The 18045-nt window shown below is 39.6% G+C and overlaps 1 long non-coding RNA gene across 1 annotated transcript in view; it reads left to right on the plus strand.

The window, feature by feature from the left end:
* The window catches only part of LOC129038665 (uncharacterized), a 96731-nt gene extending 83476 nt beyond the window's left edge, over positions 1–13255 (plus strand). The window contains exons 2-3 of the long non-coding RNA XR_008503199.2: positions 8029–8186; positions 12870–13255. This is a non-coding gene — a long non-coding RNA (uncharacterized LOC129038665). The remainder of the gene's footprint in view (positions 1–8028; positions 8187–12869) is intronic.
* Positions 13256–18045: the final 4790 nt, after the last annotated feature.

Raw genomic sequence — 18045 nt, forward strand, 5'->3', positions numbered from 1 at the left:
ATTTTTTTTAAATTTGAGGACTGAAAAGTCTTATCTGTTATATCTTTTAAGTTTGACAAATAAAGTACTTTCTTGCTACCTAAACTAATGCAGAATATGAAAAAAAAATTCAAACACTTTCAAAATGGAAATAAATAAATTGGACATCATCAAAATTAAAAATTATTTTACAACAAAGGACACTATCGAGACGTGAAAAACAACCCACTGAATGGAGAAAGTATTTCCAAATCATGTATCTGATAAAAGTCTAGTATCCAGAATGTACAAATTACTCTTACCAACTTGACAATAAAAAAACGAATAACTCAATTTACCAATGAACAAAGGGTTTGAACAGACATTTTTCCAAAGAAGATATACAAATGGCCAATAATTACAGGAAAAAGATACTCAGTATCATTAGTCACTAGAAAAATACAAATAAAAAACACAATGAAATAACACTTCACACTCACTAGGATGGCTAAAATCATGGACAATAACAAATGTTGACAGGAATGTGAAGAAACGGGAACCCTTATACATTGCTGATGTGATTGTGAAATGGTGCAGCCATTTGGAAAACAGTTTGGCAGTTTCTCAAAAAGTTAACCATAGAGTTACCATGTTACCTAGCAATTTTAATCCTAGGTATATATTCAAGGGAGTTTCAAATATATGTCCACCCACAAAAACTTGTACATGAATGTTCATAGCAGCATTATTCATAAAAGCCAAACAATTAAAACAATCCAAGTGTCCTTCAACTGATGAACAGATAAAATGTGGTATATTCATACAATGGAATATGATTCAGCTATCAAAAGGAATGAAATACTGATGCATGCTATAACATGAATGAATCTTAAAAAAGTTATCCTAAGTGGCAGAAGTCAGTCCAAAATGTGTATATTTTATTATTCCATTTATATTAAATGACAGGAATTGACAAATCCATAGAGACAGAAAGTAGACTATTGGTTGCCAGGGGATGAAAGTAGAAGGCACGGGGAGGTTGCCATTTTTTTTCTATTGAAAGTTGATGAAAATGTTCTAAAATGAGACAGTGGTGATGGTTGCACAACTCTCTGAATGTACTAAAAGCCACTGAACTGTACACTTTAAAAGAATGAATTTTTTGGTAAATGAATTATACTTTCATAAAATATACATTATGATGTCTCTTATATATACATATGCAGTTGCCTTTACTGATATTCTTTATTTCCTGTGTGGTTTCATGTAACTTTCTAGTGTTCTTTCATTCAGCCTGAATGGCTCCCTTTAGTACTTTTGTAGGGCAGGTCTGCCAATGGTAATTTCTCTTGGTTTTTATTTATCTGGAAATGGCTTAATTTCCCTTAGCTTTTGAAGGCTAGTTTTTCTGAATATAGAATTCTTGGTGAATTCTTTTTCTTTCAGCCCTTCAAATATGTCATCCCATGGCCTTGTGGCCTCCATGGTTCCTGATGAGAAGTCAGCTGTTAATTTTAGTATTATAATCCCTTGTATGGAAGATTCATTTTTCTTTTGTTGCATTTACATTCTCTCTGTGTATTTTAAAGGTTTGACTATGATATATCTATGTGGGGATCTCTTTGTGTTTATCTTATGTGGCGTTAATTGAGCTTCTTAGATGTGTAGTTGTTTTTAATTATCTTTGGATAGTTTTCAGCCATTATTTTTTAAAATAATCTTTCTATTCCTTTCTCTCTCTCTCCCCTCTCCTCTGTGACTTCCTTTATGTGTATGTTGGTAAACTTAATGAGGTCCCATGGGTCTCTGAGGCGCTATCCTTTTTTCTCTATTCTTTTTTTTTCTCTTGTACCTTAGACTAGATCATCTCAATTGACATATCTTCAATTTTTCTTATTCTTTCTTCTGCTAACTCAATATGCTGTTGAACTCTTCTACTAAATTTTAATTTCAGTTTTTTTATACTTTGAAATAGCTAGTTTTTAAAATAGTTTCTATGTATTGATATTTGATGAGACATCATAATTACCTTTAATTCCTTAGACATAGTTTCCGTTAGTTCTTTGAACATGTTTAAACTGTTTGTCTCGTAAGTCCAACATCTGGGTTTCCTCAGGGACAGTCTCTATTGGCTGTTTTTCCCCTTTTTGGGAGCCATATCATCATGCTTCTTTGCATGTCTCATTTTTTGTTGTTCTTGAAAACTGGACATTTTACATAATAAATTGTAGCAACTTTGGTAATCAGATTCCCCTTCTCCCAGTGTGGGGTTGTTTGTTACTGTTATTGTTGCTGCTGCTGTTTGTTTGCTTAGTGTCTTTTCTACATAATTCTATAAGGTCTATATTTTTTGCATGTAACCACTGAAGTCTCTGTAGTTAGCTTAGTGGTTGGGTAATGGTTGGATAGAGATTTCCTTAAGGAACTTGAACCAGTAAGTCTTCCAACCTTTGCCAAATGGCTAAGGTGTATGTTGAGGTATGCCTTCAGTGATCTGGCAGGCAATTGACAACTTTGCTTTAATCTTCCAAAAGATGAATTTTAGCCTCTCTAAAACCAAATTTTGCACAGAGCCTCAAGATCAGCCTGAGGTGAGAAACTGGAGCCTTCTCAATTCTTTCCTGGGTATGCACACAACCCTAAGCATGCATGTGGCCTCCTAGAATCTCAGAAATATGTTGGAATTTTTCAAAGCCCTTTATGGATATCTCACTCCCCAGTTTTTCCTCTCAAGATTTTTGATCAGCCTTATGCTGCCTCCAGCAGTGGTGATGTTAAACCATTGCTATTCATTGATTTTTACAAATGCTCTGGTGAAAAGATTGTTTACATGGAACATGCTCTCAGTGAGGTAAAATAAAGACAAGCTTTGAGAATGGAGCTTTTCCAGGGAGCTTCCAGAGATATCAAATATGACAATTCTCTGGGCATGGGGCTTTTGGGGGGAGCTCCAAATCCATTCTGCCCATTGCCGTGGCTGCTAGGCTGCTGGTTTTCATAGCTACTATAGTGAAAGGCTATAGGTTTTCAAGGCTACCATGGAGCTATAGAGCAAGGGATGGGGACAGGGTCACTCCACAAAGGTCACTGCTCTTACTGAGGTTCATCTGATGTTCTTGAATAAACACAACTTAGATTGTTGCAAGCCTTTGGTTAATTGCCAGAATTCTGAATTTTGACAATTTTTGCCAGTGATCTCATTGTTTTTACAAAGGGGCAGATTTTGAGAAGTACTAACTTTACCATTTTGCAAGTGCTTCTCCTAGTAAGTATTTTAAGCTGAATGGAAAGGAAGGCACAACATATCAAATGTTTTGGGATTCTGCTAAAGCAATAATTAGGGGAAACATTATAGCACTCACCACCTATGTTAGAAAATAAGATAGGATTCAAAACCATGACCTCAGCTCTCACCTTAAAAAACTAGAAAAAGAAGATTAATGAAACACAAAGTAAGCAGAAGAAAGAAAATAGTAACAATCAGAGCAGAAATCAATGAAATAGAAGACAGATAAAGAACACAGAAAGTAAATGCAACACAAAGCTGGTACATTGAGGAGATAAATAAAATTGATGTACCTCTAGATAGATTAATCAGTACAGGGGTTGGGGGTGTGATAACACAAATATTCAACATCACGAATGAAAGAAGGGGCATCACTACACAATCTGCACATATTAAAAATATAATAAAGGAATATTATGAACAATTTTATACCAATAAATTTGACAATTTATATAAAATTAATAAATCCCTGGAAAGTCAGAAACTATCAAATGTCAGTCAAGAAGTAGATAAACTGGATAGTTCTGTATCTGTTAAAGAAAGTGAGTTCATAGCAAAATTTTAACCACAAGAACTCTGATTTTTAAAAAAATAAATCAAAGAAGATCTAAATTAATAGAGAGATATTCTATGCCCATGGATGAGAAGTTTTGACAGTACTAAGATACCAGTTCTTCCCAACTTGATCTATAGGTTTAATGCAATCCAAATCAAAATCCCAGCAAGTTATTTTGTGGTTATTGATAAACTAATTATAAAGTTTATCTGGAAAGGCAAAAGACTCAGAATAGCCAACATAATATTAAAGAAATAGAACAAACTCAGAGGACTGGCATTACTTGATTTCAAGACTTATTATAAAGCACAGTAGTCAAAACAGTGTGATATTGGCATAAGAATAAACAGACCAAAAAACAGAATAGAGAGCTCAAGAACAGACACACACAAATATAATCAACTGACCCTGGTCAAAGGAGCAACGACAGTTCAATTGAGAAAAAAAAAAAAACAGTTTTTTTCAACAAATGGTGCCGGAACAACTGCACATCTGCATGTGACAAAATGAATCCAGACAAAGACCTTACACTTTTCACAAACATTAGCTTAAAATGAATCATAGGCCTAATGTAAAATGCAAAACTATAAAACCTCTGGAAGGTAACATAGGAGTCAATCTAGGTGAACTTGGGTTTAGCAATGGGTTCTTAGATATACTACCATAAGCATAATCCATGAAAGAAAACAAATTGATAAGTTGGGCTTCATTAAAATGTAAAACTTCCGCCGTGTAAAAGACACAGCTAAGAGAATGAAAAGGCAAATTACAGACTGGGAGAAAACCTTTGCAAAACACACGTGTGACATAGGACTTGTATCTAAAACACATAGAGAACTCTGAAAACTCAACAATAAGAAAATGAATACTCAATTTAACAAAAATGGGCATCAGAAGACACCTCAAGAAAAAAGATATTCAGGTAGCAAATAAGCATATGCAAAAATATTATGAAAATAAGCTCAATCTCATATGGCAATTGGAAATTGCATGTTTTTTAAAAATGAGATGCCACTGTACACCTATGGAAATAGCTAGAATCTAAAGCACTGATGAAGTATCTCAGAAAAAAATAACTTTCAATGTTAAAAAATGGTCATGGCAGCATCATCATAGTGAAAAAACATGAAATAATCAAAATGTCTGTAGGCAGAAGACTAGCTCAATCTATTGAAGTATATTCACACAATGGAATATTATAGAGCAGTTGAAACAAACAAACGAGAACTATAAGGAACAGCAGGAATGAGTTATAGCAACAAAATTGAGTTAAGAAAGCAAGCTGTAGACTATTACAGAGTGTATAAAGCAATTTTTATAAAGTAAATTTGAACAGTATGTTGTTTAGTGATAGGTTCATAGGTGGTAAAAGTATTTTTGAAAATACAAAGTAAAGCTAAGCACAAAACTGGCTAGTGGATTCTTCAGGGGGTTGGAGTGGAAGAAAGGGAGTCCACAGTGGGTTTCATCATTGTGTCACCATGTCCTACTTCTTAAGCTAGGTGATAGTTTCATTTAAAAAACATTGGCTGGGCATGGTGGTTCATTCCTGTAATCCCAACACTTTGGGAGGCCAAGAAAGGAGGATCACTTCAGGCCAAGAGTTTGAGACCAGTCTAAGCAACATAGTGAGACCCCATCTCTACGAAAATAAAAATTAGCCGGCAAGGTGGCACATGCCTGTAGTCCTAATTACTCAGAAAGCTGAGAGGAGAAGCTTGCTTAAGCCCAGGAGTTGGAGGCTGCAGTGAGCAGCCTCCATGATTGTACCACTGCATTCCAGCCTGGGTGACAGAATGAGATCCTCTCTTGAAAACACACACACACACACACACACACACGCATGCACACACTTCATACCTTGCTTATAAATTATATATATTCTTTTGTATGTATTCAATATAACATAGTTTATACATTTTAAAAGACGGTCTACTCATAACCCAAGATTGAGAAACACTGTCCCAGACCTATTTTCATTTAAAAAAATTCAGAATCAGTGTTAGCAAATCTCTCATGCCATTAAAATAATTCCCACTAAAGTACTCTCAGAAGGATAAAATCTAATTAATATAACTTCTTTTACAGTACTTTTGGTACTGTAAAATGTACCCTTAGTTAACTGAGAAAGTTGTATTCTCAAATATAATGTTAAAAGTCATTTTCAAAAATTATAGCTTTTGTTTTGAAAACATTGAGCTCCAGTTCTTATTTCTGATAGTACTATAAATAGACAGCAAGGCCAGGCTGTGTTATAATTACTGTTATGCAGCAATGAATCATGTTGCCTGTGCATGGAGGAATGCTTATTGTTTTCTTCTTTATGCATTCAATTTACCCAAAAGTAATCTGAAACTCTTTGTGTGCAGGGGGTCAGGGCATGCCTCTTATAATTCCAGTAAGCACTGTTATCAGACCCATATAAACAAGGTTCCCACAGACCCTCACACGTTTAATGATAAGGAGCTAGTTCTCTATTAAAATCAATAGCTGGGGTTATGTTTTGAATTCAAAGAGCTTAGCTCATACTTGGTACCAGTCCATGGCATCAAAAGATGAGTAAAGATCAGTAAAACTGTTGACGACCTTGATTCATTTACTTTGTCCTTAGAAAATTTTTCCATGAGGTGCCACTAACAGGAGAGTAGCCCACCACTATTTGCCTTAGAAGCCCAGATTCATATTTTATTAAGAAGGAAATTGATATAGACTTTACACAGAATATCCAAGAACCTATTGGTTCAAATATGGGAGCAGTAGAGGTTTACCTTTTAATTAAAAAAAATAGGATAGCTATGTGTACAAGCAAATAATGGTATTAGGGAGTATAGGTGTAAAGAAAATGGGAAAGCTGCAGTGTTCTTCAAAAGATTTAGGGGCAGGAGGCTGGGCGCAGTGGCTCATGCCTGTAATCCCAGCACTTTGGGAGGCCAAGGCAGGCGGATCACCTGGGGTCAGGAGTTCAAGACAAGCCTGGCCAACATGGTGAAACCCTGTCTCCACTTCAAATACAAAAATTAGCTGGGTGTGGTGGCAGGTGCCTGTAATCCCAGCTACACAGGAGGCTGAGGCAGGAGAATTGCTTGAACCCGGGAGGCGGAGGTGGCAGTGAGCCGAGATTGTGCCATTGCACTCTAGCCTGGGGGACAAGAGTGAGACTTCATCTGAAAAAAAGAAAAAGAAAGAAAAAAAAATATTCCCTGGGTCCTTTACCTTTCTAGAGGTCTTTATTCTACCTTAGGTGAATTTCTGAATCTAGTCACAAAGAAATGTCGGATTTTTAAGAAGTTAATTTTTAGCATTTCATGAATTTTAGACAAGCACATTTATCAAATGGCATTTCCATTTTTGATCTATGTCCTTCAGTTGAGTCAGTATGGGATTTTAACCTAACAAAAGCTGAAAGTATTTTACAAACTTTGAATGTGTAGTAACTGGTAGAGCAAAGACCACATTAATTCTTGATAAAAGAAGAATTTCAGCCAAATTAAATTTAAAGGAGTTTAACTTGAGCAATGAACGATTTGTGAATTTGTGATTCTGGGCAGCCCCCAGAATCACAGCAGATTCACAGAGGCTCCAGCACAGTCACGTGATAGAAGAAGCTTTATAGGCAAGAAAAAGGGAAATGACGTACAGAAATTGGAAGTGAGGTACAGAATGGCTGGATTGGTTACAGCTCGGTGTATGCCTTATTTGAACACAGTTTGAATGCTCAGCAGTATATGAATTGAAGTATGGCCACTGGGATTGGCCAGGACATAGCTATTGTTACTGCATACCACTAAGTTAGGTTTTCAATTTTGTCTGTGTCAGGTCTCTGAGCCCAAGCCAAGCCATCGCATCCCCTGTGACTTGCATGTATACACCCAGATGGCCTGAAGTAACTAAGATCCACAAAAGAAGTAAAAATAGCCTTAATTGATGACATTCCACCATTGTGATTTGTTCCTGCCCCACCCTAACTGATCAATGTACTTTGTAATCTCCCCCACCCTTAAGAAGTTTCTTTGTAATTCTCCCCACCCTTGAGAATGTACTTTGTGAGATGCACCCCTGCCCGCAAAACATTGCTCTTAACTTCACCGCCTATCCCAAAACCTATAAGAACTAATGATAATCCATCTCCCTTCGCTGACTCTCTTTTCGGACTCAGCCCACTTGCACCCAGGTGAAATAAACTGCCATGTTGCTCACACAAAGCCTGTTTGGTGGTCTCTTCACACAGACGCGCATGAAATTTTGTGCCGTGACTCGGATCGAGGGACCTCCCTTGGGAGATCAATCCCCCGTCCTCCTGCTCTTTGCTCCATGAGAAAGATTCACCTACGACCTCAGGTCCTCAGACCGACCAGCCCAAGAAACATCTCACCAATTTCAAATCCGGTAAGCGGCCTCTTTTTACTCTCTTCTCCAACCTCCCTCAGTATCCCTCAACCTCTTTCTCCTTTCAATCTTGGTGCCACACTTCAATCTCTCCCTTCTCTTAATTTCAATTCCTTTCATTTTCTGGTAGAGACAAAGGAGACACATTTTATCCGTGGACCCAAAACTCCGGCGCCGGTCACGGACTGGGAAGGCAGCCTTCCCTTGCTGTTTAATCATTGCAGGAACGCCTCTCTGATTGTACACCCACGTTTCAAGGGTATCAGACCACGCAGGGACGCCTGCCTTGGTCCTTCACCCTTAGCGGCAAGTCCCACTTTTCTGGGGAAGGGGCAAGTACCCCAACCCCTTCTCTCCTTGTCTCTACCCCTTCTCTGCCTTTCCTGGGGCAGGGGCAAGTACCCCTCAACCCCTTCTCCTTCACCCTTAGCGGCAAGCCCCGCTTTCCTGGGGCAGGGGCAAGTACCCCTTGACCCCTTCTCCTTCACCTTTAGCGGCAAGTCCCGCTTTCCTAGGGGGCAAGAACCCCCCAATCGCTTATTTCCACACCCCAACCTCTTATCTCTGCACCCCAATCCCTTGTTTTCATGCTCCCACCGCTTCTCTGCTTTTCTGGAGGGCAAGAACCCCCCCACCCCTTCTCCGTGTCTCTACTCTTTTCTCTGGGCTTGCCTCCTTCACTATGGGCAAGCTTCCACCTTCCATTCCTCCTTCTTCTCCCTTAGCCTGTGCTCTCAAAAACTTAAAACCTCTTCAACTCACACCTGACCTAAAACCTAAATGCCTTATTTTCTTCTGCAATACCACTTTACCCCAATACAAACTCGACAGTAGTTCCAAATAGCCGGAAAACAGCACTTTCAATTTTTCCATCCTACAAGATCTAAATAATTCTTGTTGTAAAATGGGCAAGTTGTCTGAGGTGCCTGACATCCAGGCATTCTTTTACACATCAGTCCCTTCCTAGTCTCTGTGCTCAGTGCAACTCATCCCAAATCTTCTTTCTTTCCCTCCCGGCTGTCCCCTCAGTCCCAACCCCAAGCATCGCTGAGTCTTTCTAATCTTCCTTTTCTACAGACCCATCTGACCTCTCCCCTCCTCGCCAACCCAAGCTAGGTCCCAATTCTTCCTCAGCCTCCGCTCCTCCACCCTGTAATTTTTTTTATCGCCTCCCCTCCTCACACCTGGTCTGGCTTACAGTTTCGTTCTGTGACTAGCCCTCCCCCACCTGCCCAGCAATTTACTCTTAAAAAGGTGGCTGGAGCTAAAGGCATAGTCAAGGTTAATGCTCCTTTTCCTTTATCCCAAATCAGATAGCATTTAGGCTCTTTTTCATCAAATATAAAAATCCAGCCCAGTTCACGGCTCGTTTGGCAGCAACCCTGAGACGCTTTACAGCCCTAGACCCTAAAAGGTCAAAAGGCCATCTTATTCTCAATATGCATTTTATTACCCAATCTGCTCCCGACATTAAATAAAACTCCAAAAATTGGAATCTAGCCCTCAAACCCCACAACAGGACTTAATTAACCTCACCTTCAAGGTGTACAATAATAAAAAAAAAAAGTTGCAATTCCTTGCCTCCACTGTGAGACAAACCCCAGCCACATCTCCAGCACACAAGAACTTCCAAACGCCTGAACCGCAGCAGCCAGGCATTCCTCCAGAACCTCCTCCCCCAGGAGCTTGCTACAAGTGCCAGAAATCTGACCACCAGGCCAAGGAATGCCTGCAGCCCAGGATTCCTCCTAAGCTGTGTCCCATCTCTGCGGGACCCCACTGGAAATCAGACTGTTCAACTCACCTGGCAGCCACTCCCAGAGCCCCTGGAACTCTGGCCCAAGGCTCTCCGACTGACTCCTTCTTGGCTTAGCGGCTGAAGACTGACGCTGCCTGATCACCTCGGAAGCCCCGTAGACCATCACGGACGCCGAGCTTTAGGTAACTCTCACAGTGGAGGGTAAGTCCGTCCCCTTCTTAATCAATACGGAGGCTACCCACTCCACATTACCTTCTTTTCAAGGACCTGTTTCCCTTGCCTCCATAACTGTTGTGGGTATTGACTGCCAGGCTTCTAAACCTCTTAAAACTCCCCAGCTCTGGTGCCAACTTAGACAATACTCTTTTAAGCACTCCTTTTTAGTTATCCCCACCTGCCCAGTTCCCTTATTAGGCTGAGACACTTTAAATTATCTGCTTCCCTTACCATTCCTGGACTACAGCCACATCTCATTGCCGCCCTTCTTCCCAATCCAAAGCCTCCTTTGTGTCCTCCTCTTGTATCCCCCCACCTTAACCCACAAGTATGGGATACCTCTACTTCCTCCTTGGCGACCGATCATGCACCCCTTACCATCTCATTAAAACCTAATCACCCTTACCCCGCTCAATGCCAATATCCCATCCCGCAGCATGCTTTAAAAGGATTAAAGCCTGTTATCACTCGACTGCTACAGCACGGCCTTTTAAAGCCTATAAACTCTCCTTATCATTCCCCCATTTTACCTGTCCTAAAACCAGACAAGGCTTATGAGTTAGTTCAGGATCTGTGCCTTATCAACCAAATTGTTTTGCCTATCCACCCCATGGTGCCAAACCCATATACCCTCCTATCCTCAATACCTCCCTCTACTACCCATTATTCTGTTCTAGATCTCAAACATGCTTTCTTTACTATTCCTTTGCACCCTTTATCCCAGCCTCTCTTTGCTTTCACTTAGACTGACCCTGACACTTAGACTGACCCCTGGCTCAGCAAATTACCTGGGCTGTACTGCCGCAAGGCTTCACAGACAGCCCCCATTACTTCAGTCAAGCCCAAATTTCATCCTCATCTGTTACCTATCTGGGCATAATTCTCATAAAAACACACGTGCTTTCCCTGCTGATCGTGTCCGATTAATCTCCCAAACCTCAATCCCTTACAAAACAACAACTCCTTTCCTTCCTAGGCATGGTTAGTGCGGTCAGAATTCTTACACAAGAGCCAGGACCGCACCCTGTGGCCTTTCTGTCCAAACAACTTGACCTTACTGTTTTAGCCTAGCCCTCATGTCTGCGTGCAGCGGCTGCCGCTGCTTTAATACTTTTAGAGGCTCTAAAAAATCACAAACTATGCTCAACTCACTCTACATTTCTCATAACTTCCAAAATCTATTTTCTTCCTCATACCTGACGCACATACTTTCTGCTCCCCGGCTCCTTCAGCTGTACTCACTCTTTGTTAAGTCCCACAATTACCATTGTTCCTGGCCCGGACTTCAATCTGGCCTCCCACATTATTCCTGATACCACACCTGACCCCCATGACTGTATCTCTCTGATCCACCTGACATTCACCCCATTTCCCCATATTTCCTTCTTTCCTGTTCCTCACCCTGATCAAGCTTGATTTATTGATGGCAGTTCCACCAGGCCTAATCGCCACACACCAGCAAAGGCAGGCTATGCTATAGCACAAGCCACGAGCCCGCCTCTCAGAACCTCTCATTTCCTTTCCATTGTAGAAATCTATCCTCAAGGAAATAACTTCTCAGTGTTCCATCTGCTATTCTACTACTCCTCAGGGATTATTCAGCCCCCCTCCCTTCCCTACACATCAAGCTCGAGGATTTGCCCCCACCCAGGACTGGCAAATTAGTTTTACGCGACATGTCCGGAGTCAGGAAACTAAAATACCTCTTAGTCTAAATAGACACTTTCACTGAATAAGTAAAGGCCTTTCCTACATGGTCTGAGAAGGCCACCACAGTCATTTCTTCCCTTCTGTCAGACATAATTCCTCAGTTTAGCCTTCCCACCTCTATACAGTCTGATAAGAGACCAGCCTTTATTAGTTAAATCAGCCAAGCAGTTTTTCAGGCTCTTAGTATTCAGTGAAACCTTTATATCCCTTACGGTCCTCCGTCTTCAAGAAAAGTAGAACGGACTAAAGGCCTTTTAAAAACACACCTCACCAAGCTCAGCCACCAACTTAAAAAGGACTGGACGATACTTTTACCACTTTCGCTTCTCAGAATTCAGGCCTGTCCTCGGACTACTACAAGGTACAGCCCATTTGAGCTCCTTTTTATTAGGCCCCAGTCTCATTCCAGACACCAGACCAACTTAGACTGTGCCCCCAAAAAACTTGACATCCCTACTATTTTCGGTCTAATCATACTCCTATTCTCCATTCTCAACTACTCATACATTCCCTGCTCTTGTTTACACTGCCGGTTTACACTGTTTCCCCAAGCCATCACAGCTGATATCTCCTTGTGCTATCCCCAAACTGCCACTCTTAACTCTTGAAGTAAATAAATAATCTTTGCTGGCAGGACTACGCTGAATCCCCTTAGGCATTCTCTAATCAGATGTCCTAGGTCCTCCCAATTCTTAGACCTTTTATACCTGTTTTTCTCCTTTTCTTATTCCATTTAGTTTCTCAATTCATCCAAAAACGTATCCAGGCCATCACCAATCATTCTATATGACAAATGTTTCTTCTTACATCCCCAAAATATCACCCCTTACCACAAGACCTCCCTTCAGCTTAATCTCTCCCACTTTAGGTTCCCACGCCGCCCCTAATCCTGCTTGAAGCAGCCCTGAGAAACATCACCCATTCTCTCTCCATACCACCCATAAAAATTTTCGCCACCCCAACACTTCAACACTATTTTGTTTTATTTTTCTTACTAGTATAAGAAGGCAGGAATGTCAGGCCTCTGAGCCCAAGCCAAGCCATCGCATCCCCTGTGACTTGCACGTATACACCCAGATGGCCTGAAGTAACTGAAGATCCACAAAAGAAGTAAAAATAGCCTTAATTGATGACATTCCACCATTGTGATTTGTTCCTGCCCCACCCTAACTGATCAATGTACTTTGTAATCTCCCCCACCCTTAAGAAGTTTCTTTGTAATTCTCCCCACCCTTGAGAATGTACTTTGTGAGATGCACCCCTGCCCGCAAAACATTGCTCTTAACTTCACCACCTATCCCAAAACCTATAAGAACTAATGATAATCCATCTCCCTTTGCTGACTCTCTTTTCGGACTCAGCCCACCTGCACCCAACTGAAATAAACAGCCATGTTGCTCACACAAAGCCTGTTTGGTGATCTCTTCACATGGACACGCATGAAAGTCTGCCTATTAAGCTAGGTTACAGTTCATCCACCAGGACTCAAATACAGAAGTACAGAGTCCTTCTCAGGCCATATTTAGGTTGCTTTAACATTCTTAGCATCATGAAGGCCAGTGGTTGCTGATGGCTCTCTATAGGCCTGGCACAAAGCTGAGTCCTTTATATGTTTCTCCTATTCAATCTTCAGAGCACTTTGAGGTCGGTGCCACCATTATCCCCATTTTGCAATGAAACTTAGAGCCTTAGAGGTTAAAGATTACACTGCTGGATCCAGAGCCTGACTTTTTTCACCAGCACTATAAATAAACAAATACACAATGTAAGTCTGTGTAATATAACAGATATACAGAGGATGTGGAGAAATTTAGTTTCTACCAGTCCTATTAGTAGCATAGTTGTAGTGCATAATTGATTCCTTCCAATGAAACCGCCTTTGCAAAAATTATGACCGAGAGAGAAATCTGACATAGCTGACTCCATCCTGCTTCTAACCTCAGAAGCTGTCTTTGCTCATTCCTGGGTGTAGGCCAAGCTAACTATGGAGAAATTTAGCTTATAGTTTAACTTTGAAGCAAGGATGATAATAGTCCCTCCCCAAACTGACTCCCTCTGGGGACTGAAACTGCCTTTGTAAGACTAATGAAAGGCCACAAGTTTAGGATTATGGGAAGGGCTGAATTCTGCTGAAATGTAGGCTAGTTAAATGATAACCAGCCATTGTCCCCTAGATCGCTTTTCTATAATAGCTTACTGCTCAGTCATGTACCCAGAGGTAACATGATGTGTAACTTCCCCAATTGCTCCTACAGATAACATCTCTATTGTCAAAACCTTAAAATTGGTCTTTGAGATGTTTTTCAGATTTTTCCATTCTGGCAGACCAACTGACACCACCCAGACCTATGACTCATACCCAGAAACTGACTCAGCATGGGAAGACAGCTTGGACACTCCTATTTCATCCCCAACCACTTAGCAGCATTCTCTAACCTACTGCCCACCAAATTATCTTTAAGAACTCTAGGCTCTGATCTCTTGAGGGAATGGTTTTGAGAAAAATCTCCTGTGCTGTTGCTGGGCTACCTTGTGATAATTAAACTCTTTCTCTGCTGAAACACTGCTGTCTCAGTTTTTATCTGTGCAGTGAATTGGTTTTATCTGTACAGTGGGCAAGAAGAATCCACTGGGCTTCTACCACTGAGATCAAAGGTAGAAGGAATGGTTTGGAAGATGTGGCACTGACTTCCTCTTTCTCTTCGAGGTTTCCTCTCTGTATCTAAACCTGAGCAATTCAGTAGCCACCCAGCTCATTGTGGACCACTACCTAGGTCCTCATGAATGATTACCATCCCTTCATAGATCTATCTATTTATTGCCCCACCATTCAATTCAACAAACACACATTAAATTTCCACTCTACTTGCAAGGATAAGAAAGACAAGGCAGGATGCCTCTCTAGTTGGGGAAATATGAGGTGTCAGCAAATGATTACAGTATTGTTCAGTAAGTGGTTCATTAGAATAACAATCCACTGGTACCAGTGTTCTCTCTTTCCTGAACATACTGAGCTCGCCTTCGGGGCTTGTATATGCCTTGTGATAGATCTTGCTTGAAGTATTTATATTTCCAAATGTGTGAATCATTTGTTCTCTTAGGCACTGTAAACTCCATCTTAAACAAAATTTGCTTTACTCCAGAAGATGCTTTCTCAAAGCTAAGCTAAGCATCGTTACAGACTAATGTGGCATTGTATTTGCAGATATTTATAGCAAAGTCTAGAAAAGAAAAGAATTTACTCCAACATTTTAAAAAGTACATAAACGAATGGCTTCAGCTTTTGATATTTGTCATACTTATGGTCATAAAAACACTACTACAAATCTAAAATATTATTCAATTCAAAACAGAAAACTATATCAACTTGCACTAAATTACAATTCCTAACTAATGTAATAATTTCAGTGTGTGTGCAAGAGAATGAATATGTTGAATATTCTTGTTTTAAGAATGACTGTATTTATAGGTGATTTTTATAAACAGTAGTAGTTTAAGAATTTTCACTATTAGACAGCTAGAAATTCCAGATCCTTAGGAATTAGTAATTTCATGTCTATGAACTTGTCTTAAGGGAATTAATATGGGCACAAAAATAAGTCTAAGCATGTTCAACATAGTATTATTTATATAATACTAGAAAAACATTGGGGTAAAAACTAAATCATAAACAAGTGGAGAATAGACTGTTAAGCACACATATTAAATATTTTCACAAATAGTTAATGATATGGGAAAATGTTAATGTTAAGTTAAAAAGACGAAATTGAGAAGGATGGCCCAAGATTACCCATGGCATCCCATACACCCTTGAATATAGATTGAGAAGCACCACCTGCCACCTGCCCACCCCAGCTTGACAAAAGTCTTACTTATCTTCTTATCATGCTTTCAGTGACCCCTGGTTTACAAGGTTGTCATCCATTTTACAAACAGAATGTTAGCAGCGTTTGAACAGTGTAGCTCTGAAGTTTGACATTAAATAAGAGAAATATTGAGGCCATGCACCAAAGAAAAACTGCGCGTTCACAGGTCAGTGTCATCCTCATTAGGCCATGTGGTTTTCCAAAGTGAATTTATAACCAAGGCTGTCTTGTACACCAAAGATTATTGAATGAACCAAGGAGAAGGCATTAAAAGAAAAGATATTTTGAGACATTCCAAGTTCTTGAACTTTCTCCTTTCAGTTGGCAGTGATAGGAATAAAGGACTAGAGGGAGCTGGGGAGAGGGCAAACTGAAATCATAAATTACTGTGATAACTGCAATGACGCACACTGCTACACTTCAGGGATATCACTAAGGTAACTATCCAAATTAAACGAGGCCAAAAGGGCAATGTGTGTAAGAAATTACATTAATACCAAGCCTAAAAGGAAGCCAATATGAAGAAAAGAATCAGAATGAATATTTAAAACTGCAGTAATGGTATCTGCATTAAGCATTCCTTCCTTGAGTCCTCATTGACCCAGTCTTAAGGTATACTATGATTCAAGTCAGCAGTTTTTTTTCTTCCCATCTAAGATACATACAAGACATGAATCACACATGGAGAAACAGAAGTGCATGTACTGGTTGCCACACCTATTGGTATTGATGGCTTGGGTTTTGTTGCCTGCATGTATATTGTAAAGCACGTTAGCTCTATGCTTATTGCTCTGAAGAATGAATACAGGAATTTTGTATAACAGTATTGTAGAATAACTTTGAATTTTCAAGAATTTATTTAAAAAATTATTTTCCAAATTTGGTATTTTGTAATGAGTAACACATTATTGGTGTCAGACATCACAACCAATCATGACAAAACAATTTCCATCAATAGGAGGTTAGTGAAACCTGATGACTTAGATTTCTGGTTGCCAACTTCAGGTTGTGAGATTAAAGAGAATTTCAAAAGAGTAAGAATAACTTCACAAAGACTTGTAAACTACCTCTTAGAAAGAAACTATTGCTGAGAACACGACAGTTTATAATACATAGTATTTTTACAACCTAAAGTGCTAAGGTGGTTTGATGAGAAACACTTGACGCTTCCTAAAGCATCATCACAAAAACATTTTGAATAAGTTATAAAAATGAACTAAAATTAGTAAATAAAATGGGAGAATGTTAACCTTACTATACTTGTAAAAGGCAAATTAAAATCACAAGGAGATTACCACTTCACGGCCTTGGAATTAACAATTTTAAAAAGTTAAAAGAAAATCGTTGCCTGTGCTTAGGTGAGTGCCACAAATAACTATTTTCATAGGTTACCTGAACCAGTATAAAGAGACACAACCTTGTGGATAGCAATTTGACAAATAAATATCTAGAGCCTCCAACACTCATAACCTTTGCCCCAGTAGTTTTCATAAAGCTACATTCATGAAAATGTTTATTAAAACATAACTCATTATAGTAAAAATGAGAAATTTATAAGTAAACTTTGATAATCACCAATTTGGATTTGTTAGGTGGTCTTTGGTATACTTATAAGATGGTCTATTATTTAGCCATTCGAATGGTAAGTATTTAGGACTAGGTCATTATATAAAAATCATCATCAAATGAAATTAAGTTAAAAAACAGAATCCACAGTTGGATTTACAATATTGAAATAAGTTAGATCAAAAGAAATAAAAATTTAGGCATTAAGAAAAATGGAAGAAAACTTCTGCAAAATTAAGTGGGACTGAGAAGGTAAAAGCTCTTCCCTGCCATTCATAAGTCTGGAATATCAGACCCACATCCAGGTCAAGCCAGCTGCTCTGTTGACAGGAAGCAACATTTCTCCCAAGGTCATGCTGCAGGTATAAAGTCATAATGGTACCTTTCTTTGAGGGATTATTACTGTCCTACTGAAAAAAAAGCTTGTTTTCTGAAATTATAGACTGTCAGAAACGTTGCTCTTTGAAATCATATCAATAAGAATGAAGCGCCCACTCTCCTTGCTGGGAGAATTTGAGTCACGTTGACACAGAGATGTAGCCTTGATTTCCAATCCAGGTGGAGAGCTACAGATAAGGAGTTTCTAGATGCAGCATTTCACGCCTATCTTAACTTTGTGGTTTCCAAGGAAAAAGGCCCCTGGGTCTATTTTGCAGTCCAGACTTCATGTTGATTCTTTGGCCCATGGCTCTGCTTTGCTCTCTCAAATCCTATAATAACCCCATTTCTTTCTTTGGCGAGA

This window comes from Pongo pygmaeus, chromosome 5, assembly GCF_028885625.2.
Source record: "Pongo pygmaeus isolate AG05252 chromosome 5, NHGRI_mPonPyg2-v2.0_pri, whole genome shotgun sequence".
Taxonomy (NCBI): Eukaryota; Metazoa; Chordata; class Mammalia; order Primates; family Hominidae; genus Pongo; species Pongo pygmaeus.